Genomic DNA, 25181 nt, shown 5'->3' with positions numbered 1-25181 from the left:
ATGAACTGGTAGATGTAGTGTATTTGGATTTTCAGAAGGCATTTGACAAAGTTCCTCATGAGAGGCTTCTAGGAAAAGTAAAAAGTCATGGGATAGGTGGCAATGTCCTATTGTGGATTACAAACTGGCTAAAAGACAGGAAACAGAGAGTAGGATTAAATGGACAATTTTCTCAGTGGAGGGGAGTGGGCATTGGAGTGCCTCAGGGATATGTTTTGGGACCCATACTTTTCAATATATGTATAAATGATCTGGAAAGGAATATGACAAGTGAGGTAATCAAATTTGCAAATGATACAAAATTATTCAGAGTAGTTAAATCACAAGCGGATGGTGATAAATTGCAAGAAGACCTTGTGAGACTGGAAAATTGGGCATCCAAATGGCAGATGAAATTTAATGTGGATAAGTGCAAGGTGATGCACATAGGGAAAATTAACCCATGCTATAGTTACATAATGTTAGGTTCCATATTAGGAGCTACCACCCAAGAAAGAGATCTAAGCGTCATAGTGGATAACACATTGAAATCAGTGTGCTGCGGCAAACAAAAAAGCAAACAGAATGTTGGGAATTATTAGAAAGGGAATGGTGAATAAAACTGAAAATGTCATAATGCATCTGTATCGCTCAATGGTGAGACCGCACCTTAAATACTGTGTACAATTCTGGTCGCCACATCTCAAAAAAAGATATAATTGCAATGGAGAAGGTACAGAGAAGGGCGACCAAAATGATAAGTGGAATGGAACAGCTCCCCTATGAGGAAAGACTAAAGAGGTTAGGACTTTTCAACTTGGAGAAGAGACAGTGAGGGGGGATATGATAGAGGTGTTTAAAATCATGAGAGGTCTAGAACGGCTAAACGTGAATCGGTTTTTTACTCTTTTGGATAATAGAAGGACTAGGGGGCATGCCATGAAGTTAGCATGTGGCATATTAAAAACTAATCGGAGAAAGTTCTTTTTCAGTCAACGCACAATTAAACTCTGGAATTTGTTGCCAGGGGATGTGTTTAGTGCAGTTACTGTAGTTGTGTTTATAAAAGGATTGGATAAGTTCTTGGAAGAGAAGTCCATTACCTGCTATTAATTAAGCTGACTTACAGGCCGATACAGTTCAGTGCGCTCCAACGGAGTGCACTGTTAACCTGCTCTTGGACGCGCCTTTTCCCTTACCCCTTATTCAGTAAGGGGCGATAAACGCGCGTCCAACCCACGTCCAACCCGCGACACCTAATAGTGCCCTCAACATGCAAATGCATGTTGATGGCCCTATTAGGTATTCCTGCGCGGTACAGAAAGTAAAATGTGCAGCCAAGCTACACATTTTACTTTAAGAAATTAGCGCCTACCCAAAGGCAAGCGCTAGTTTCTGCCGGCACCAGGAAAGTGCACAGAAAAGCAGTAAAAACTGCTTTTCTGTGCACCATGCTACTGTGCACAGAAAAGCAGTAAAAACTGCTTTTCTGTGCACCCTTGGACTAAATATCATGGCGATATTAAGTCGGAGGTCCCGAAGGGTAAAAAAAGTAAAAAAAAAAGAAAAAAAAAATTTAAAATGGGCCGGTGGCTGTCGGGCCAAAGACCGGATGCTCAGTTTTGCCAGTGTCCGGTTTCCGAGCCCGTGGCTGTTAGCGGGCTCGAGAACCGACGCCAGCAAAATTGAGCGTCGGCTGTCAAACCCACTGACAGCCGCCGCTCCAGGCGAAAAGGAGGCGCTAGGGACGCACTAGTGTCCCTAGCGCCTCCTTTTCCATGTTTCTACCGCACCACCTAATTTAAATACTAAATCGTGTGTACCGGCGAGTGGCCGGTGCGCGCGCTGGGAGAGCGGGCGTTCGTCAGCTCTCCCGCGGACTTTACTGAATCGGCCTGTTAGAAAATAGCCACTGTTATTACTAGCAACAGTAACATGGAATAGACTTAGTTTTTGGGTATTTTCCAGGTTCTTATGGCCTGGATTGGCCACTGTTGGAGACAGTTTGCTGGGCTTGATGGACCCTTGATCTGATCCAGTATGGCATGTTCTTATGTTAGTATGTTACTGTGTTACTGTTTTATTATGTTACTGTATTACTGTGTTACCATGCTACTGTGTTACTGTTTTACTGTGTTACTATGTTACTGTGTTACTGTTTTATTGTGTTACGATGTTACTATGTTACGGTGTTTCTGTATTACTGTTTTACTGTATTACTATGTTAATATTATTTACTTACAGGCCGATACAGTAAGGGCATGTAAGAAAAAGTGCGGCAGTGCCAGGCGCCCGCTCGTTTGCCGCGCGCACAGTTCGGATCACATACCGCTTGATACAGTATTTAAATGGCATGCAAATGCAAGCCGCGTCCAAAGCGCGTCCATGAAGCGCCCATGAAGCGCCCATGAAGCGCAATCCATTTTACTGTATAGAGCGCTATACAGCGCCTATACAGTATCCTGGGTGCGCTGGTACCTGTCATTTCAAATGTCATTTCAAATGACATTTGAAATGACAGGTACCAGGAAGTGGATGGTTCTCCTACGCTCGGGCATCGGGGATTGCCAATCCTCTCTCCCCCCCTCCTGAAGCAAGGCGTAGGGCTAAAATGGACTCGACATGTTATTAAAGCAAATCGAAATTGTAACAAAAGTAAACTTACTGCATGCTTCCAGCAGCCCCAGTCCTCTCTCCCCTCCTCCCGAGGCGCCCACCGCGGCTCCCCTGCCTCCCGGGGGCAGCCGGCGAAAGCGGCTTCCAGCAGCCCCAGTCCTCTCTCCCCTCCTCCCGAGGCGCCCACCGCGGCTCCCCTGCCTCCCGGGGGCAGCCGGCGAAAGCGGCTTCCAGCAGCCCCGCCGGCGAAGGCGCATGAACGCACGCCGTGACCTCGGACGTCCATCCGGGTGCTCAGGTCACGGCGTGCGCTCATGCGCCTTCGCTGCTTGAGCGCCCAAATTGGACGTACGTTCATGCGCCTTCGCCGGCGGGGCTGCTGGAAGCCGCTTTCGGCGCTGGCTGCCCCCGGGAGGCAGGGGAGCCGTGGTGGGCACCTCGGGAGGAGGGGAGAGAGGACTGGGGCTGCTGGAAGCTTGCAGTAAGTTTACTTTTGTTACAATTTCGATTTGCTTTAATAACATGTCGAGTCGATTTTCGCCCTGCGCCTTGCTTCGGGAAGGGGGGAGAGAGGACTGGCAATCCCCGATGCCCGAGCGTAGGAGAACCAGGCCTGAGCGAGGGAGAACCAGGCCACACCATGTTACTCACTTGCTCCAACCCACCCACTTATTTGACCGGAGCCTGCATATTGCTGTCACATCCCTCTAATGCCAGGGTCAGGGTAGGCGGTAAATTAGCGGGTTAAAGATGCGGCAAAACAGTTGGTTAAAAAGGCGATAATCGGGCCGCACGTTACTGTATTGGAGGGAATAGCTAATCCGATCGTTTACATATCATATACATGCCACGGGCGGAAAGGGATACGCGTCAATATAAAGAAGCGGTAAAGATCGGTAAAAACAGATAGTGAATCGCGGGTTAGACTTAGGCGGCCAAATTGTGGGTAGAAAGTGGGTTAGAAACAGGGTAACTGTGGCCTGCATGTTACTGTTTTAATGTGTTACTACGTAATTGTGTTGCTATTTTACTATGTTAATATGTTACTGTGTTTCTATGTTACCATTTTACTCCATTACTGTGTTACTATGTTATTGTGTTTCTGTTTTATTGTTACTGTGTTACTGTATTACTATATTACTGTGCTACTTTATTACTATGTTAATATGTTACTGTTTTAATGTGTTACTATGTAGCTATGTTACTGTTTTACTGTATTACTGTTATTATTTAACTGTGTTTCTGTTCTGCTGTGTTACTATGTTACTGTGTTTCTATGTCACTATGTTACTGTGTTACCATATTACTGTGTTACCATATTACTGTGTAACTGTTTTACTCTATTACTCTAATATGTTACTGAGTAAATGTTACTGTGTTACTGTTTTACTGTGTTAGTATGTTAATATGTTAATATGTTACTTAGAATCCTTGACAGTTTTGACATCTCCAGTAGAGTGGAAATGATGGAGAGAATAGAGGGTAGAATTTTAGATACTGAAAGTTTACACAATTTGTTATGTCTTTCTTCTCTTATATTTTATTTACTATCTAGTAATTTGGAGATGCCACTTATTTCTTTTAAATAATATATGGCCAGTAATTTTCTGCTTTTTGCCTATACCAGCACAGCTTTTATAACTGAATGAGCACTTTCAGGTGAATTTTTAAAGGAGTTACACAAATGTAGCAATTTTCAAAAGTCCACAGTGAGTAAAGTGCATTTACACATGTAAAACCCAATTTTAAGTGTGTAAATGCTTTTGAAAATCAGGGCTTTTGTGATGACTAAAAAACTAGCAAAGATTGTTCATGTGAAAGTTTTTCATAATTTGGAGAAAAGTGATTAAACTCTTTATAAGTTTTGCTGGGTGACTGGCAATGCCATAGTTTTTCAGTTGGCCACATTCTTGGAGACAGTAACTTTCAAACTGGTGTGCAGGCGTACATTGGTGCGTGTACATCAGTGTGCCCCAGGAACGTGACCATTTTATAACTTGTGTGTGTATATGCACACGTTATAAAATAACCTGGCTGCGCACACTAGTGCTCCTAATTTTAATTGGGCATGCACATAGAATCCTGCTTAAAAAAAGGGGTGTGAGCCCATGCTATTGCCAGTTTTACCAGTTCTTCCACCAGTTTGCCCAGTTAAGAACTTAGGTCCTTCAACCCCCCTAATTTAATAGCTTTTAGTCACCCCCACCCCGCCCCAGCCCAACTAGCCTAGACTCTTAAAACCCCTCAGATATGGCTAGTTTCCTTTTTATTTTAACTTATACCTCCTCTATAGCAGAAGAAAATTTACTTGGCACTAGACCTGGGCGTGCACCCAGGTGCATAAGTATTTGCATGCACATCTCTCAGCCTTGTCCTGGTACACCCACGCTCTGCCCAGACTCTCCTAGACCATGCCCCTTTTTGAATTGGAGTGAGATGTGCACACAGTGGGAGATGCACGCGTATCTGGGTAGCTTTTAAAATACAGAGGGCACACACAAGCGCAACTTGTTCATGAATTGATGTACACGCCAAGTTTTTAAAATTCACCTTTAAGGTTTTAAAAATTCAGTACGTAAAGAGATGATCCCCAAAAGGCCATGTATGGTATATTCAGCCACATGTTTTAAAAGTGTCATATAAAGCAAACTGATTTAATAAACAGATGTCACATTTATTGACTCTGTTGTATGCAATAACCTGCCGTTTTAATCTGGATGGCTGTATTATTATCATTATTATTATTATTATTATTGTGGATAGATTAGATTCTATCCCTCAAAAGACAAAATGGAGGAGGAAATGTTGCATAATTTGACTTGAATTAACCTGATGAGACTCAAATCCAGCCTTGTTTAACTCAACTCACTAAAAGTGGAGCCAACTATGGCCTGACTCTGATTCTTGTTTTGACCTGGCTCGTTGAGCCTGGATAAGGGTGACTTGCTTTTGACTATCTGCTGAAATATTGCTGCCAGAAGCCTTAAGTGGAATGTAAAAAATTACTGAAAGTAGCAGGAGATACCAAAAAGGTGCGGCCTACTTAGGTTCTGGTTGAGAGGGAAGCTGTTAGCGAATAATGGCTCCACCAAGATCTGCTAATTTTTGTTTTGCTCAACTAGTCATCAAGTTTTTGGTCATTTGGATTACCTTTCATGCAGATTTTCTGCTCTGAGCAGTTAGTGCAGAAGCTAAGATGTGGGATCGGATTCCCAAAAATTATTGGAAACCTCCATCTCCAAGTATAGAACAGTTTTACAGGGCACCAGTGAAGAAAAGGAGAGAATGATAAAGAGAGAGAGAGAAAAGGGTCACACTGACACATGCTTGAGTCAAAAATAAATCCCTTTCTTTATACAAGGCAAATGTATTTCCACTTGGGGTCACCTTCCCAGCCCTGGAGAACAGTGTGATAATTCTCCCAGGGTGGGGTATGGTTACTCTTGGGCCATGGGCTGGGGGAAGGCTAACCTGCAGGGCCAAATTAGGATGAGGACATACACACACAAAATTCACCAAATACTATGCTCCAAAAGTAAAAACAGTTTACTTAAAAATAAATTCAGCAGAGTAAAACAAGGATAATCAGCTCACGATTCTTAATTTACTCCAACAGATAAAACAGCAAAAGTTTTCATGTAAAGAAATTAGTTCACTTCTCCCCTCAGTCTTCTTCTTGGCTCCTTCTGAAAACAGCCTACCTAGGCCTCAAAACACAGTCTCTTCCCTTTGGATTCTTGTCCCATTTTCCAGTATTTCCACAATCCCCTGAATGACTCTGGGAAGGCGCACTCATTTCATTTCCATTTCATTTACTGAAACTTAATATCCCGCTTGATAAAACATGCTACTCAAGCAGTAGTACAACAGAATGATAAAAATACAATCATAATTACCAAATTTAATCTAAATTATATACAAAAAATTAAAACATAATAACAATACAAAAAATTTCAAATAACTTAAAAATAATAAAACACAAACAATTACTAATCATAATTGCATCCTTGCAGGGTCTTATTTATATAACTTCAAAGGACCATCATACTAAAACTCATAACAGACAACAGGATTAGATATTTTCAAATGCCTTAATAAAACACCAAGACTTCAAGGCTTTTCTAAATTCTCTGTTCTGTAGGTAATGAAGTTTCCTCATTCCTGCACTGAGCACCAAGCCAGGTACAGTTTATCCTCCTGGTCCTGCTGGCTCCAAGTACAGCTTCCTTTCCTCTTCTTAGCTGTTATGCACACAGTTCTTTACTCAGGTCTTCTGAGGGTTTGGGAGAACGCTTCTCTTGCTGTATACTCCGGGAGGGGATGACAGCTGCATCCTTACTCCACTCAGTCACTCTGGGGAAGCCTCAGACCCATGCAGAGCCAGGGGTTATATGCTCCTGTTAAGCACCTGCCCAAAAGGGGGTGTGCCAATTATCAATTACCATGCCATTTGTTGAACCCCTAACTTCGTTGGTAAACTCTCTTTCTCTGGATCAGCCTGTCCTGAAAATCTGGAGCCTGTTGGTAACCCTATCCCTACCACTAGTGGGCAGGGATGCAAAAAAAAAAAAAAAAAGAATCCTCACATTGCACTGCAGGCTCAGAAGTAAACAGTTTCACATTTTCTGTCATTGGGTAGACCAAGTGGGCCAGTCTGCCGCCATCTTCTATGTTTCTAATACCTAAGAGGCCCTGAGCCCTCCATTGACCACCAATGACCTTTTTAAAGGTAGGGGGTCAGAAGGGGTCAGAAGGGGTCTGGTGGGCACTAGCCCACCAGAGTAATTTTTAGGGGGTTAGGGGGACCCTACCTGGTTTTCAGTTTAATGGAAAGGAGGAACAAGGGGATAGGGGTTTTAATTAAAAGGGGTTCTTAAATTGGGCCAGGACGGGATTGATTTAATTGGGAGGGGTTTGACAGGGGGCAAAGCATTGCCATGCTATTTACTTTATATTTTTTTAACTTTTTTTTTTTTGCGGGATTGCCTTGCATGGTGGACCTGGGGTGGGCGAGGATGGTCTAGTAAGGCCCAGCAGTGGCTTTGTAAACACTTTTGGGGACATTGTGTCAGGCCACATGGCCCTTTAATTCTAGCGCAGGAGCATCGGGACCTGTGTTAAGATCTTATGCTTTTGCGCTTGAATAACAGTTTCTGAAAAGTATAGCTAAAATAACGTGGCTGAAAAATTTCTAAGTCAGCCACATTATTTTACTTTCTTAAAATTGAATATACATTAGCTGTTTTGCATACATTATGCAATTTTGTGCATGCAAATGCATGCCAAGTAGCTTTGTAATAGGGGCGTATTTTAGTTTTTTAAAGAGTATGATATCGCCACAATATGGCTATATCGCATGATAAATGCTGTTTAAAAGCGCATTATTGCCCTATCGTGGCTTGATAAATAATCCCCTAAATTTGTACCTGAGGCAGTGGATTAGAAGAATCACATCTGATAGCAGCTCCTCTCTAACTCCAGGAGAAGCAACTCAGTACAATCTAGTACTCACTGGGCGAGAGTTTAGGATTTAAAAAAAACCCTCCTTTTCTTTTCTAGAGCTCCTTTCCCTAAGGCTCAGAGCCTTACGTTTACCAAATAAAAGGAAATGAGTGGACAAACTCCTTCCTTCTGAAAAGCAAACAAAACCCTGGGGACAGCTGAGGGTCAGGCCCTCGGCTGCAGCCTTATGGGACTCCTCAGGGATGCATGACCCTTTTTACAAGGCCGCACCAACGTAGGGATGCCCATGGGACCCTACAAATGTCCTTTCTCGTTCTCAGTGGTGTTTATTTCCCTCCTGGGGCGTGCCTGTGCCAGGTTTCGGGGGGACTGTTTCTGCGATGGAGGGGGAGGATTAGGTGTGAATGAAGATTCAGGGTGCCAAGAGTTATGTTTCAATTGAGCAGAAGCCCAAAAGAGCAGGAGGAAGAGCCAAGTTTGGGGGAGGGGAATGAAAGTGTATTTGGACTTCGTTCCTATGACTTCCCCTCCAGGTGAGTCTTCTTTTCTGTTGCCTGATCTGGTGGAGCTGCCCTGAGACAGAGAGGGGAGCACTGCTGACTGGGGAAAAGGAGCGATCATTATAAAATTGAATAAAGACCTACACTTTAATGACTTAAAATGCAAAGGACTTTAAAGTGTTAGCTATTCCGTGCCCTGAGAAGATAACAGTGAAACAGGAAAGGCTTCTGCCGCAGGTGCCAGCTCTATAGGTGTATGAGCACCCCCAATATTGAGCAAACTCCTTCACTGTGTCCACGGGGGGGGGGGGAGAGGTCATTTCACTTCAGTTTAGCACTCCTGATCACTTTGAAAAGTTGGCTCCTGTGCCTCCTTGCCAGAAATCCCCCTTCCCCACCATCCCGTTGAAATAATACATGACTTGGAACTACTTCTAGATGTTTAATCAGAGGAAAATGTGTTTTATATTTTGTATCTCGTTAAGTGAAGAAAGATGGATTCTAACCAGGCACATGCCGAGGTCAAGTCCAGTTCTCTGTATTTGCAGACATTTCCCAGCCCCGCTCTTATTCTGAAAGTGCTACTGGATATACGCAATGCTGCCCTTCTCCTGACTCGTCACTTCAGATTACTCCTGAGCCAATGGAGAAGATGTTAGTTGGGATTAAACATGGATCCGCAGATCTGGGACATGTTTTGCTCGCATGAACTCCTCACTGTAATACAAAACCTAAGGGGAAAAAAAAATCCTGTCTCAGACTCTCAAGCTCAGGTGTTTCCCCCAAGGAAGAAACATAACTGCAAACAACTTGAAAAATCAAGAGCCATCTACTGCGTGGGATGGTAGGAGAACTCCTGCATGGGTGGCACAGTGTGAGCTCTCTGTCCTGAAAGAGGGACCAGTCAAGCCTGGCTGTACCATCCTGATAACTGTTCTTTTTGCTCTTTGAAATGAGTTCTGCCCTTTTCTAATCTTCTAGTGGTCTCTTTCTGCCAGATAGTGGCGTCTCTGCTGCCTGCTTTCCCTCTGCAGTCTTTGATCCGGAGATCTGGATGAGAGCCACAATTAAAGCCAGGCCCGCTGAAACCCTGACCTCAGTCTGCTCTCCAGTTGAAATAAACTTTTCAATATGGACAGCATTTGGTACTCAGAGCATATTCCCTTTCTCTCTTCACTTTTAAAGGTAATTAAGGAAGAAATGCCATAGAATATTCACATAATTGCAACTATTTTCCCTTTAAATTCAGAGAATCTCAGGTTTCTATGTAGAGAAAAGAATAACAACATTTTTGTGGCATTCTCTCGAACTACTGTATTCAACTTGGTATATTTCAGAGACATATTTTGAAATGGAGAACTTAATGATTAAAGCAAGGCTGCAAGCAACATTTTTACTCAGATAATTCAGTTGCCAGATAAAGAAAACAATGTGAATGTCTGTTTTCTTTCTTACAGGCCGATACAGTACACATACAGTACAGTACCCGCGATTGGACGCGCGTTTTCAACATGCTAGCTTTACTCCTTATTCAGTAAGGGGTAATAGCGCGTCGAAAATGCGCGTCCAACCCCCCCCGAACCTAATAGCACCTGCAACATGCAAATGCATGTTGATGGCCCTATTAGGTATTCCCGCGATTCAGAAAGCATGTGTCATTTCTGGGGGATATTAATGTTTACAGCTTTTGCTACCTCTTCAATGACACACTCATGCTATTCTGTATTGGCCCAAATATAAAACACCCTCTTCAGTTTGTGCAGAAACAGTGCAGGCACCAGTAGCCTCAGTGGGGCACCACTGCTTCCTTCCCCCTGCCAGGCTGGCAGGACACCTCTGCTTCCTTGCCCCTAGGTAGGTTTGGAAACAACATTTCCCCCCCCCCCCACCTTCAACTCTCTGTCTCATAGACAGGCAAATATGGTAATTAATGTATTTATTATGTATTTATTTATTTATTAAAACATTATTGAAATATCTGTTGGAAGTGTGGATCCTTGGTACTGAGGGGTGGTTGGTGCCACCTAGTGAGCAAGCTCATTAGGTTCACCCTGTCATTTGGCGAGGGGCCCTGTAGTGGGACAGACTAGAGTTCTACCTATACAAGCCCTGTTCCCCGCAGGTTGAGCCCTTGGGTTCCAGCGGCCAGCCGGACCTAGGGCAATCCAAAGACGTGAGCCCAGTCATGTGGGTCAAGGCAGGCAGTGATCCAGAAGACGAGCCAGAGGTCGGGGAAGGCAGCAGACAGCATAAACAAGGAACAGGCCAGGGGTCGGGGCAGGGCAGCAAAGAAGGGAGGTTGGGTCCGAAGCAGGGGTAAGGTCCAGGCAGAAGTCAAAGAAGGTCCAAGATCCAAGCCAAGGACAACCCGGAGAAACAAGCCAAGGGAACCAGACAAGGAGGACACTGACAACAGACAGACAGGGAACAACAAGGGCAAGGGACTAAGGCAAGAGGACAATAGCCTGGGACAACAAGGACGCCATGAGACCTGTTGCTGAGCAAAGTGCAGTGGCCAAAGGGTCCTTAAATAAGGCTGCTGCTAGTGATATCATTCTTGGACGAAGCTGTGTTTCCCGACGTGTTTCCCGACGTGGACCCATTAAGGGTGTGGCTGTTGGCGTGCCTAGGAAAGTCAGCTGAGTGCCATGGTCATGGCAGATTCCTATCGTGGAGGGAGAGTGGTTGCTGGCAGCATCGGCCACAGAATGGAGCCAGCTGATGGTGGCATCGGGGTGAAAACAATAGCTTGTGGGACTATCCCACAAATCGCCAATTGTGATAATTATATGCCACATTATCCATTGTTCTACGTGGCTCACACATTACATTCACAGATAATAAAGTTAAATAAACACTGTTCAAATACATAAAACATAAAATCAGTTAAAAACATAAACAGAGAACTTAAAAACATAAAACTCTGAAACAAACAATAAAACATAAAGCCCTGCCATCTGACTCAAAAGAAAGCACAGCCTATTCAAAAAGCTTGATTAAAAAGATAGGTTTTCAATTTCTTCTTGTTTTAAAACAGGCCTTCTTTCTTAACACCTTAACAGCCACTGCAAATTGTCTATGCCTTGACTTGGCCAGGTGCAGTGCACGTTTTGATGGAACATCTAAAAGGCATCGTCTAGTTGAGTGCAAATTTATCTCCGGCATATAGATTTTCATTACTTTAAACAGGATGCGCCACTTAATGATTAACTATTATAAATTATACAGTACAGTGGTTATACAATCATAATGGGAGGAACCAGTTAGTACATGAGTCGCTGAATTCTGAAATACTTGCAGAGTTCTTAAAGAAGAAGCCAGCAGACCTAAATAATTTGGATTTCAGGAATTGACGTCAGTTATAATTAGAGATTGAAGAACAGTTCTAAAATTATTAGGTGATAAAAAGGCTTCAAATTACCAACATCCAAATTTAAAAAAATGAATTTCATACAAAGTATTTAATTTGAATTTTAAAAGTTAAATTCTGATCAAAGATCAAGGTTCCGAACTTCATTTACAATTGGAATACAACAGTTCTCAAATGAAATGCAATTAGAACCATCTTGGTGAGGTGATCAACTGAGCCAGATAATCTTGGTCTTCCCTATATTCAATTCCTGTTTATTACTGACTAACCAAGCTTTGACGGCATAAAGATAGATCAAGATTAGTGCTGAAGTGTGTTAAGGTTTCACCTGCTATGCAGCCTCCTCATACAAAAGTTTCACCTGTTGCGCAGCCCCTCCAGGGGTCCGTAGCGAGCCCCTCTCCCAGCTACGCAAGTCACAATTTCACTGATTACCTGATGCCTTAGCCCCAACCCTACTTAACCAAGCCTGTTCAGTCCCTCACTGCCTCTTCTGTGAGTCATTGAGTCACCTTGGCTCCTTAACTTGCCACCTCCTTCTTGCTATTCTACCTTGCCTTGTGGCCTATCCAGGCCTTCTACCTTGCCTTGTGGCCTACTCAGGCCTCCTGCTTTTCTTTGTGGTCTACCCAGGCTTCTTTCCTTGCCTTGTGGCCCTCTTGGCCTCTTGCCTTGCTCTGAGCCCTTCCAGGCCTTCTGGCCTTGCTCTGCGGCCTCTCAGGCCTCCCTGCCATGCTCTATGACCTCCTAAGCTTTTCTATATTACCTTGCAGCCTCCGGGCCTACTAGGATTACCTTACCCAGTCTTATTTTCTTGTTTCCTGTTGCCTGCCTAATTCTGTCCTTGTCCAATTCTTGTTCAGTCTTGCCTTTGTCCAGTCTTTGTTCAGTCCTGTCCTTGTCTAGTCCTTGTCCAGTCCTGCCTTGTTTAGTCAAGTTCTTTTCCAGACCTTTCCAGGCCTGAGTTTTCTTGCAGAAGTTTGCCGGATGATGTACTGGCAATTCAGTGGAGTTTAAAGGAAGACTGATCTGGGGACAACTTAATGGATAGGTGTTTTGAAATAACAGTTGCAGTTTAAATGCATATTTATTTCCTGAGCCATGAGTGAAATAAAATATATTTTTTTTAATGATGGGGTATTAAAGGTCCTCGCAATTGGGAGAGGAGTCTATATTTCTACTCTTGGAACAGTTTGTCAGATGACGCATCTGATACATAACGGAACTTATGGGAAATCTGGCCTGGAAACAACCTCCTAGTATGTGATTCACCTCAACAATTGTGTCTAAAGGCATATTTCACCCCTGAACTGTGAGTTATGGATATACTTGTCAAGAAGTTTAGTTGTTCATTATGGACCAAAGCGTAAGAGGAGGTTCTGGTTACAACTGTTTTAAAGTTTTGTAGCTTTTCTTTGGATTCGGAAGATCTCTGGGTTCAGAGTGGGAGACTTGAGTCAGCGCCAGAAAGATGCATGAGTTGGAAGAGTCATTCAGTCCCATCTGCCCAGAGAGAGGGTAAACACAAAAATGGGCAGAAGAATATTACTCCTCTTCTTTTTGTTCCTTATTTTGGTTGTGTGTATGAGTATGGGTATGAAAGTTAATGTGAAGTTCAAAAATACAAAAAATAAAAGCAAATAATAAATGGGCTGTTAATGGTTCCAATTATTTGGCTGTATCTATATGCAAAGAGGGGGGGTGGTCCATTCACCTTCAATATGCAAACTTGAGAAAAATATCTAACAATACATTAAAACGCTGCAATAATGGCGTTAGTCTGATTAAGGGGATCATTTATCAAAGGCTTATCGCATGCCTTTTCGCCTTTTCGCATGTGATAGAATGCAAATTAGGGGGAGGGGAGGAGTTGGGGCGGGGAGGGGCGGAGTCGGTGGTGTCTTCGCTGCCGGCGATAATGTTACTAACATTATCGTCAGCAGTAGCGTGCTGAATAGCACCACCTTTCACGGCGGTGCTATTCGGTGCGAAAGCCGGCAGCCGGCGCACTGCCATGGTGTGAAGGCTGCGGGCTTTCGCAGGCCCATACACCCTTCGCCCCCCCGCCCCCCGTTTTTGCAGAATGATGAATCCAGGCCTAAGTTTGCTAAATGTTGCTTGTTTACACTTGTCAAAAAAAAAAAAGGAAAAAGTCCTAGCAGGATTAAAGAAATAGAAAATTGGGCAAGGGGGGAGTTTTCTCAAAAGACGCGTGGCGGGGAGTGGCCAAGATGGCGCCGGAGAGAGACGTTCGGTTTTGAGCTCCGCAAAGTTGCTTTCTTTATAGTAACTTATTTCCTGTTAAGGCCCCCTCGGGATGCCTCACACGAAGCGGAAAGGACGGGTGAGAGAGGGAGTCCCGACCCCCTCGAAACCCGCGTTGATTCAGACAACTTTGACGGGTTTCCACCCTACCTCAGAGCAAAAAGCTCCGGAGAGTCCCGCTGGGCAGCAAGGCGGGGAGCAAACGCCTCTGCCCCTGGGAGACGTCACGCTCAGTCCCGGGGCTCCAACTACCCCCACCCCACCCGGATACGCCGACACTGCTGCTTACCCTGGCTCTACCCAAGGACAGATGGCGTCCCTGGATTGGAGCCCTGTCGGAGAGGGAGCTACAGGAGGGACGGCGATAACTGAAGATCAGGAGGTTCCTTTTACCTCCTCTCCCCGGGTGGAGGAAAATGGTGGAGTAAATCGAGCGGGGTCCGGCGAAAAAGTGGCCGGACCGGCTAAGGAAATAGCCACTACACCGAGGGGCCAAGAAAATCAAGGTATTTTTATACCTCAAGTTTTAAATTTGTCTCCTCTCTTAGCGATGGAAAAACCTAAAGTTGTCACGAATGAATCTATATGGCAGGCAATAATGACTATGCAAAAAGTTATACTAAATCTATCTTCAAATATAAAGGACATGCAAATTTCTATAAGTAATTTAACTCCAGAAATTAATCAACATTCTACTGAGATGATTAAAGTAAAAGAAGACATAAGCCAGATTAAGAAAGTGCAACTTACAATAATAAAAGGAGAAAATCTGCTTGTAAAGAAGGTGGAAAGTATTGAAAATTCCTTGAGATACAATAACTTACGAATTATAAACTTTCCTAAATGCAAGATGACCTCTCCGAAGGAGCAATTGAAAAATTACTTCCAAGAGATATTATCAATATCTGCAGAAAAGTTACCTGTAATTCAAAAGGCTTATTTCTTTTTGAAAAAAGGAGAGAAATCCCCACAAGGGAATTTACCATCAGAAGGAGTGTCATTGAATGTGACGGAGTTAATAGAATCCTCGTATAGCTCTCAAGTAGAGATGCGTGGGACTTTGTTGGTAAAATTTAAACATTTGGAAGAAAGAGATAATGTGCTTAAAATATTTCTAGCTAAAAGATCTATGCTGTATTTGGGACAAAAAGTCTGGTTTTATCCGGATGTCTCACCAGAGACACAGACAAGACGGAAGAAATTTCTAATTCTTGCTAATCAAGCAAGAACCTTTGGGTTTCAAGCTAATGTCAGGTTTCCTTGTAAATGTGTATTGAAAGTTGAAGGGAAAAAATTTGTATATTATGAGCCTGAGCCATTAGCTGAATACCTTGAGAGCCGAAGGAACCAAGGAATAGTGGCTGAATAATAACATCTATTGAATAGTTGGTGTATGAAGGAATCTCTGAGAATCTCTCTCCTTTATAATTGTTACAGTTTTGTAATTGCTGTATTGTAATAATTTTGCTCTGACACTCTCCCTCCTTAGTTTTGTAATATGGGGAAAAGAATTAGAGTTTGAGCTCTTTTTTGGGTTGGGAAATGTTTAGGATAAAACATCTATGTTTGTTCAATTCTTACTCCAGCATTTATGGAAAAAAGTTTGAATGTATCAAATATTGAAAAGTGCAAAATAAAAAATTAAAAAAAAAAAAAAAAAAAAAAAAGAAATAGAAAATTGATATTGCATATTTACCACACCACTAACGATATCACCAACAAAATCTGCCCACTCACCACCAAAACTATAAACCCTTCACAAAACAACAAAAAGCCATGGTACTCCCCTGAATTAAAAAAATTAAAAAACAACTTAAGAAATAAAGAAAGACAATGGCGAAAACACCCTTCACCCACACTACGCATCTCATACTATACCTCCATGCATTTTTTTGGATCTCCATCCAAAAAACAAAATGTGACTTCTATTCCCTTAAAATACATGACTTCTAAAAAATGCCAAGGCCCTCTTTTCCATTATATCCGACCTCACAAAAACCTCCTCTTTACACATATCTGACTCCGACATCAGAAGCAAGTGCAACGACCTTGCCCGCTTCTTCCATAACAAAATCTCCACCCTCACAGCTAACTTTCCTCCTGATACCTCCAACATCAATTTCCTCCCCACCAACATGACCGCCAGCTTACATTCCTTTGAAACAACCTCTGCATCCGAAACAGAAACCCTACTAAAGAGAATCAAGCCCTCCTCCCACCCATCTGACACCATTCCCACCAAATTCTTACTGACCATACCTAACATAATAGCAAAACCCCTATTCGAAATAATCAATTGCTCTCTCACACAAGGCTACGTCCCTTCGACCCTAAAACAAGCTGTTGTCAAACCTATACTCAAGAAACCCAACCTCGACCACACTGACCTCGCCAATTTCAGACCCATCTCAATCCTGCCTTTTCTAGCCAAAATCACTGAAAAATTAGTCAATTTCCACATTTCCGAATACCTAGACAACCACAAAATACTGTCCCCATCACAATTTGGCTTCTGTAAATTCTACAGCACGGAAACTCTTCTGATATCACTGACTGACACCATCCTTAAAGGTATGGACAATGGTCACTCCCACCTCCTAGCAATGCTTGACATCTCATCTGCCTTCGATACCATCAACCACAAAATACTATTAAAACTACTCGCTGACATCGGTATAACGGGAACAGCATTACTCTGGCTTAAATCCTACCTGGAAAACAGACAATTCAAAGTCAAACTGGGAAATAACGAATCCGATCCAATCATACTAAACCGTGGTGTTCCCCAAGGTTCAGCTTTAACCTCTACTCTCTTTAACATCTAAAAACTGCCACTCTGCAATCTCCTAGCAAACCTAGGCATCACCCACTACTTATACGCAGACGATGTCCAAATTCTCATCCCCATCCCCGACTCCCTACCTAAAGCCCTTGAGACATGGGACGACTGCCTCTCCTCAATCAAACACCTCCTCACAAACATGAACCTAGCTCTAAACACCAACAAAACAGAAATCCTCGTCATATCTCCCAATGCCTCCCCCATTTCTCTCACAAACCCCAACGCGTCACCCCCCCCCCCCCCCATATCCTTCGCAACACAAGCACGAAACCTAGGCGTTACTCTCGACGACCAATTAAACTTAAAAACCTTCATTAAACACACATTAAACGATTGCTATTTCAAGCTACATGTATTAAAGAAATTAAGACCCCCTCCTTCACATTAATGACTTTCGCACTGTTCTGCAGACCATAATATTCTCCAAAATTGATTATTGCAACTCCTTCCTCTTAGGCCTCCCAGCCTCCACCATCAAACCTCTACAATTACTACAGAATGCTACAGCCAGAATACTCACTAACACATGGAAGAAAGACCATATCACCCCCACTCTAAAAAACCTACACTGGCTCCCTATCTCTTCGAGAATTCAATACAAAACCCTTATGCACAAGACACTATTTAATAAACACATACACTGGCTACAAGACTCTCTATGCTTCCATACTTCCAACAGACCCACCAGATCTGCATACCAAGGAACAATCCACACACCCTCTCCCAAACTCACACACCTCTCCTCGACAAGAAATTGAGCTTTCTCGATAGCAGGGCCATCTCTCTGGAACACCATGCCTTCCAACCTCCGCACAGAACCATCTACACAGACATTAAAAAAAAATTTAAAAACATGGCTTTTCAAACAGGCTTTTGACTAACCCCCCTTCTCCTACCAAATTCTCTAGCAAGCATTCTCGCTTGTTAACCTGATCCCCTCCCCTGCTCCCTCTCCTGCCCCCTCTCCACCCTGTACCTATTTTAACCCTAATCACTTCTCCCTTAACACATTTCTGTACCCCCTGGCTGACTTATTTAATTATCATCTGTTAATTATATACATTACCTATTATACATAGTTATGCTATTTTCTGAACGATTTATTTATTCCTTTCCCTGCTAATTATATATATGCTACCATCTGTACTTAGTCCAACACACATATGTTAATGCTATTCTCTTAACGCTTTATATTTACTCACTGACTGTTGCATTTAATTACACTTCTGTTAACTATATATCATAAGTGTTCCATGTAAACGTTACTGTTTCTTGTAAACCGATACGATGTGCAAACGGTTATCGGTACATAAAAGCTCTTAAATAAATAAATAAATAAATATATAAACCCTTGGGCACAGATACAAGTACATGGGATTCTGTCAAATAAATTTCGCATTTTACGAGGGACCAGACAAGGATGCCCTTTATTTCCATAATTATATTTGTTATTTTTAGAGCCACTGGCAATAAAGTTGTGAAATTTACATGTTTTTTTTAGGGCATTGAAGTGGGAGATGTGAAAGTCAAATTGTTTATTTGCAGATGTCATTATTATTTTTTGGTAATCCCAAAGCTTTTTTAAAGCAAGTGATTCATGAAATTCAAACTTTCAGATCATTCGCAGGATTGAAAATTAATTGTAGCAAATCAGAGTATTTTCCCATTTGTCCGGATCTCAAAGATGTTATGACTAGAAGGGACGTGAAGCCTTGGACCGATGGGGAGGTTGGTACTACCTGAGGAGATGGCTCCTCAGGTTCTCCCGTCAGGTGGCGAGGCGGAACAGAAGTTGAGACTGGCTGGATCCTCGCTGCTGGAGACTCAGATGGCCTCTGAGAGAGTGACGAGGCGTGAAGTCGGAGCAAGGGCCAATTGGATCTTCACCACTGGAAGCCCGCGGTCCCCCCGGGAGGAGCCCGTAGGGACCCGGGCTGCTGGGACTTAGGTGGGCCCTTGAAGGTGGATGGTCTGAGAGAAGTCTGAGGTCGAGTACCAGAGGATCGTCACTTGCCAGTCTGAAGTCACACACCGAGGAATCACTGAGAAGAAGCAGGATCCAGGAACCAGGAACCGAAGCACCAGGAGACTCACTGGAGCGAGCAGACTCTAGCAAACACGTTGCCAAGTCGAGGAGTGAATGGAGGAAGTCTGCTTTTATACTTCCCTATGCCTGGGCCATCAGGCATGGGTGAAGGCAATTAGGATGACGAGGCCCCTTTAAATCCTGTGAGGGGACGTGGCCTCACGCCTAAGGCATGGTGGCCATTTTGGATCCTGGACGCCGTGAGGGAAGACCAGGGACGCCTCCCATGCCAGTAGCCACTGCAGAGATCCACGCCGGTGTGCGCGGGTGAATGTAATCAGACTCCCACGGCCTCCTCGATGCTGCTGCGGCAGCCCCGCCGTCGCGGGTCAGGTAGAGGTTCGCGGCCACGGCCGCCCTGTTGGCCACTACCATCTCTATCAAGGCCTCTTCGGTGTACCCCGCATCGCGGGCCACTACCGTCTCTACAAGAGACCTCTCTGGTGTTCCTGCTTCACGGACTTCTACCAGCGTTACGGAGGTATTCCCTCAGGGCACTACCTATTCCAATGACCATGTATCTCTGGGTCTGTGTGACCATCCCTCTCTGGCACCTCCCGCTCCATGGGAAGTGCTTCTATCTCTTTAATAATAGACTCTATTCTTCTGTGCATTCCTCGGCCGAGACCTAGCCTCCCATGGGCAGTGACACCTATCACTTCGGCCCAGGGGTTCACACACCATCTGATACCTCAGAATCCTAACAGTTCTGAGTTAATGCCCAGTTGAGAATCTGACTTCTGAATCTTAATTTAGCAATTTTTCTGTTGCACCGGAGGGGACCCTTGGGCCTAGGTGGGGTTGACGCAACCCGTAGGAGGGATCCTATGGGTCCCCACCATCAGCAGGTGGAGAGGGCTGATGGACGGAGGCTGGCTGGGGCTTCACCAATACCAGCCCTCGTTCCCTGCGGGTTGAGCATTTGAGTACCGGGGCTGGCTGGACTTAGGTGGGCCTCCGTATGTCGTCATCGATGGAAGGATTGACGTCAGCCCAGAGGTAGCAACAGAGGAGAGTAATAGTCTGTTCCGGATGAGGCTGAGTTCTGGAGACCTGGGCGCCAATAGAACCAAAGTCAGACAGGGGGCGCCTGAGCCATCTAGCACTGACGGACACAACAGTACACCCCTTCAAAGGGCGTCCTCTGGACTTCCTACCTGGTCTTGGTTTCTGAGGATGCATTCTGTGGAATTCTTGTAGCATCTCTTTATCCAATATATTAGCCAAAGGTGTCCAAGAGTTATCTTCATGTCCATAACCTTCCCAAGACAGGAAGTATTCCCATACTCTGCCTCTTTTTCTTACATCAAGGACAGCATCTACCTTGTACTCGATGTCTTCTTCTGCATCTATTGGTGTAGGTTCAGGTGTCTTGTTAGAGAACTCACTAAGGATCAATGGCTTCAATAGTGAGACGTGTAACAGATTATGAATCTTCAATGTAGGTGGTAGCTTCAGACTATAGGAGAGATTGCCTAATCGTCGGAGAATGGGAAAAGGTCCAACGAAGCATGGAGCGAAGCGAGCTGAAGGTATTTTAAGTCTTAAGTGCTTAGTGGATAGCCAGACTTTGTCAACAGACTGGAAATCAGGAGCCTTGCAGTGGTGAGCATCGTATCCTTTCTTAGCTCGAAGTCCTGCTTTGAGAAGCATCTCTTTGGTCTGAGTCCAGAGTTGTTGAATCTCTTTGGCAGTAGATTGGGCTGCTGGGGACGACACGGACAGTGGAAGTGGCAGTGGTGGCAATGGTAGTCGTCTGTAAACCACTTTGAATGGTGTTGATCCAGTGGATGTTGCTGGATGAGAGTTGATGGCGAATACAGCCCAGGGCAACAGCTCTGCCCTTTCATTCTGGTGAGTGTTCACCTAGGTACGAATGAACTGTTTGTCCATTAGATTGAGGATGGTATGCTGAGGTGGTCAAGAGAAATGTCAAACTTCTTGCACAATGCCTTCCAGAATTTAGCTGTGAATTGGACTCCGCGATTGGAGACTATGTGCTTAGGCATGCCGTGTAGGTGGAAGATGTGCGTGATGAAGAGCTGGGCAAGCTCCATAGCTGTGGGTAAACCAGGGAGAGCCATGAAGTGAGCCATCTTTGAGAACTGATCTACAGTTACCCAAATCGTGTTGTTTCCTCCTGAGTGTGGTAAGTCCACCACAAAGTCTGTGGCAATGTGTGTCCATGGCTCGTCTGATACTGGTAAGTGTTGAAGAAGACGCCAACGACGACCGGGTGGTGTCTTCTGTCTGGCACAATTTGCGCAGGAAGCAACATAGGAGAATGTGTCTTCCTTCATGGTGGGCTACCAGTAAAACTTTTGTAGTTTAGACAGAGTTCTGCATTGACCAGGGTGTCCAGCCAGTTTAGAGTCATGAGTCCATGCTAACAGCTTTTTTTCTGAGGTTCTTGGGTACGATGGTTTTACCTGCAGGTACTAAGTGAGTAGCTGCCAGAATGACTCTTTTCGGGTCACTAATGTGTTGTGGTTCCTCTGGGATATCCTCATAGAGGAATGAGTGAGATAAGGCATCTGCTCTGATGTTTTTATCTCCAGGTTGGTATTTCAGCACAAAGTCAAATCTGTTGAAAAACAGAGACCATCTCGCTTGCCTATGGTTTAGGCGCTGTGTGTGGCGGAAATACTCCAAATTCTTATGGTCTGTAAAGACTGTGACTTGATGTTGTGCTCCTTCAAGCCAAAGGCGCCACTCCTCGAATGCCATATTTTTAGCCAGGAGTTCTTTATTTCCTATTCCGTAATTTTTCTCTGCAGGAGAGAAGCGATGAAAGAATGAGGATGGGTGTAATGCCTTGAAATCACCAGCTTGGCTTAGCACAACCCCTACGCCAATGTCTGAGGCATCGACCTCAACGATGAAGAGCTTAGTGGGATCCGGGTGTCAGAGACACGGCTTGCTCGAGAAGGCATCTTTTAATTTCTGGAATGCAGAAATTGCCTCCGTAGACCAATTGGCAACATTGGCACCTTTCTTCGTCATCGCTGTGAGCGGAACAGTGAGCGAGGAGTAGTGCTTGATGAAAGAACTGTAATAGTTGGTGAAACCTAAGAAACGTCTGAGAGCCTTCAGAAATGGGGGTTGAGCCCAATTCTTTATGCTCTCCAGCTTCATGGATCTATCTGGAATCCATGGTTGGAAATAATGTAGCCCAGGAAGGGTACTGATTCCTTGTGAAATTCGCACTTAGACAACTTAGCATAAAGATGATTTTCACGGAGTCTTTGCAGCACTCTTTTGACATCTTTCAGATGAGTGGTCATGTCTTGGGAGAAAATCAAGATGTCATCTAAGTATATGACAACACATTTGTAGAGGAGATCCCTGAAAATGTCACTCATTAAATTTTGAAAGACAGACGGGGCGTTGCACAGGCCAAAGGGCATCACTAAATATTCAAAGTGACTGTCCCGGGTGTTGAAGGCCATCTTCCATTCATCGCCTGAGCGAATGCGAAGTAAGTTGTAGGCTCCTTTAAGATCAAGCTTGGAAAAGATCTTGGCTCCTTGTAGTCTGTCGAATAGTTCCGAGATGAGAGGTAATGATCTTTCACAGTAGAGATGTGAATCGTGTGATCGATCGTCTTAACGATCGATTTCGGCTGGGGGGGGGGGGAATCGGATCGTCGCGGTTTTGTTTTTGTAAATATCGTGTAAATCGTAAATCGGGGGAGGGCAGGAAAACCGGCACACTAAAACATCCCTAAAACCCACCCCGACCCTTTAAAATAAATCCCCCACCCTCCCGAACCCCCCCAAAATGCCTTAAATTACCAGGGGTCCAGAGCGGGGGTCCCGGTGTGATCTTTTACTCTCGGGCCTGCGGTGCGTTGTAGAAATGGCGCCGGCGCTACCTTTGCCCTGTCATATGACAGGCCAAAGGTAGCACTGGTGCCATTTTGTTTTTTGTCCCCCGACGTCAGGAGCATAGGAGATCGCTCCCGGACCCCCGCTGGACCCCCAGGGACTTTTGGCCAGCTTGGGGGGGCCTCCTGACCCCCACAAGACTTGCCAAAAGTCCAGCGGGGGTCCGGGAGCGACCTCCTGCACTCGAATCGTTTTGCCGTACAAAATGGCGCCGGCCATACGGCAACACGATTTGACTGCAGGAGGTCGTTCCGGACACCCGCTGGACTTTTGACAAGTCTTGTGGGGGGTCAGGAGGCCCCCCCAAGCTGGCCAAAAGTCCCTGGGGGTCCAGCGGGGGTCCGGGAGCGATCTCCTACGCTTCTGACGTTGTTTTGCCGTACAAAATGGCGCCGGCCATACGCTGTATGGCCGGCGCCATTTTGTACGGCAAAACGATTCGAGTGCAGGAGGTCGCTCCCGGACCCCCGCTGGACTTTTGGCAAGTCTTGTGGGGGTCAGGAGGCCCCCCCAAGCTGGCCAAAAGTCCCTGGGGGTCCAGCGGGGGTCCGGGAGCGATCTCCTACGCTCCTGACGTCGGGGGACAAAAAACAAAATGGCTCCGGCGCTACCTTTGACCTGTCATATGACAGGGCAAAGGTAGCGCCGGCGCCATTTCTACAACGCACCACAGGCCCGAGAGTAAAAGATCACACCGGGACCCCCGCTCTGGACCCCTGGTAATTTAAGGCATTTTGGGGGGGTTCGGGAGGGTGGGGGATTTATTTTAAAGGGCCGGGGTGGGTTTTAGGGTTGTTTTAGTGTGCCGGTTTTTCCGCCCTCCCCCTTCCCCTCCCCCTTCCCCCGATTTATGATTTTTGACGATAAATCGGGGGAATTCCTATTGTATCGCGCTTCTAACGATTTTTGACGATTTAAAATATATCGGACGATATTTTAAATTGTCAAAAAACGATTCACATCCCTATTTCACAGTTATCTCATCGAGACCTCTGTTATTTATACATGGACGTAAGGTTCCATCCTTCTTCCCCACAAAGAAGAAGCCTGCGCCAGCAGGAGACTTGGAGGGTCTTATGAAGCCTTTTTGAAGATTTTCCTGAATATATTTGGACATGGCTTTATTCTCTGCTACACAGAGAGGGTATACCCGTCCCTTGGTTGGTTCAGTGTTCGGCTTCAGATTAATAGTGCAGTCATAGGATCTGTGAGGCGGTAGTATGTCTGCAGCTTCTTTAGAAAATAAGTCAAAAAAAGGGAACCTCGTGTAAACTGTTTATAAATTTCACAGGGCAATTCCTTCTTAAAAATGATATAAAGTGGAAAGTGGAGGTTTCATATATTTTTTTGGCAGGAACCATCCAGTTTGTCCCATCCTTTTATTTTAATCATCAACCAACCCTCCTTCTACCACTTTTTTTTTTAGTAAATTGCATGAAGCACTGTGAAATTCATATTTTGTTAAAGTACACTTATAAAGTGACAAAAATTACATTATTTTTTTTAAATTTAAAAAAACTGCCCAAAAGACTTTTCAATTTCCGTATACAGACCACCAGAACAGAAACTTAGCTGGATTAAGATGTAATATTTATGCCGCTGCTTCATCAAACCCGACTTGCGCACATATTCAATGGCGGTCTCCATTGAATATGTGCCATTATTTCGTCTGATTACCTATCAGTAAAAGCTTTGATTTTGGACAACAAATCCAAAATCTCCTGTGTATTCTTTCTGGCAGCTACAGCATCCACAGGGTGGGGAGAAGTGTACCTCTCATAGAGGTCAGAAGTAAAGTCACCCCTGTCACATTGGGCCCTGAAAGTAAATCTTCCCCCCCCCTACAAAGAATCCAGCCCTAGGGGTAAGAGAGATGGTGAGAGAGTTAGCCGGTGAGTGGTTGCAGCCCCAAAGAGACTTTAAAACTTTTATGGCCCCATCGGAGTACAGTTCATCTGCCAGGATGGGGTTAGACACGTGTATCCTGATACATGTCAAGACTAGTCAATGTAAATACTAAAAAGGGTAGATGAGCATATTGAGCTCTGAGGCACCTCAGATGAAAACATGAACCAATTACATATCAAGGAATGTACAGAACCCATTGAATTTGGTCTAACAAATAAGACGTAAACCACATTAAAACTGTTCCACCAATCCCAATCTCTCGTAA

The sequence above is a fragment of the Rhinatrema bivittatum genome, chromosome 7 (assembly GCF_901001135.1).
Source record: "Rhinatrema bivittatum chromosome 7, aRhiBiv1.1, whole genome shotgun sequence".
In the NCBI taxonomy this organism is placed as follows: Eukaryota; Metazoa; Chordata; class Amphibia; order Gymnophiona; family Rhinatrematidae; genus Rhinatrema; species Rhinatrema bivittatum.
This window is presented reverse-complemented; position numbering follows the sequence as displayed.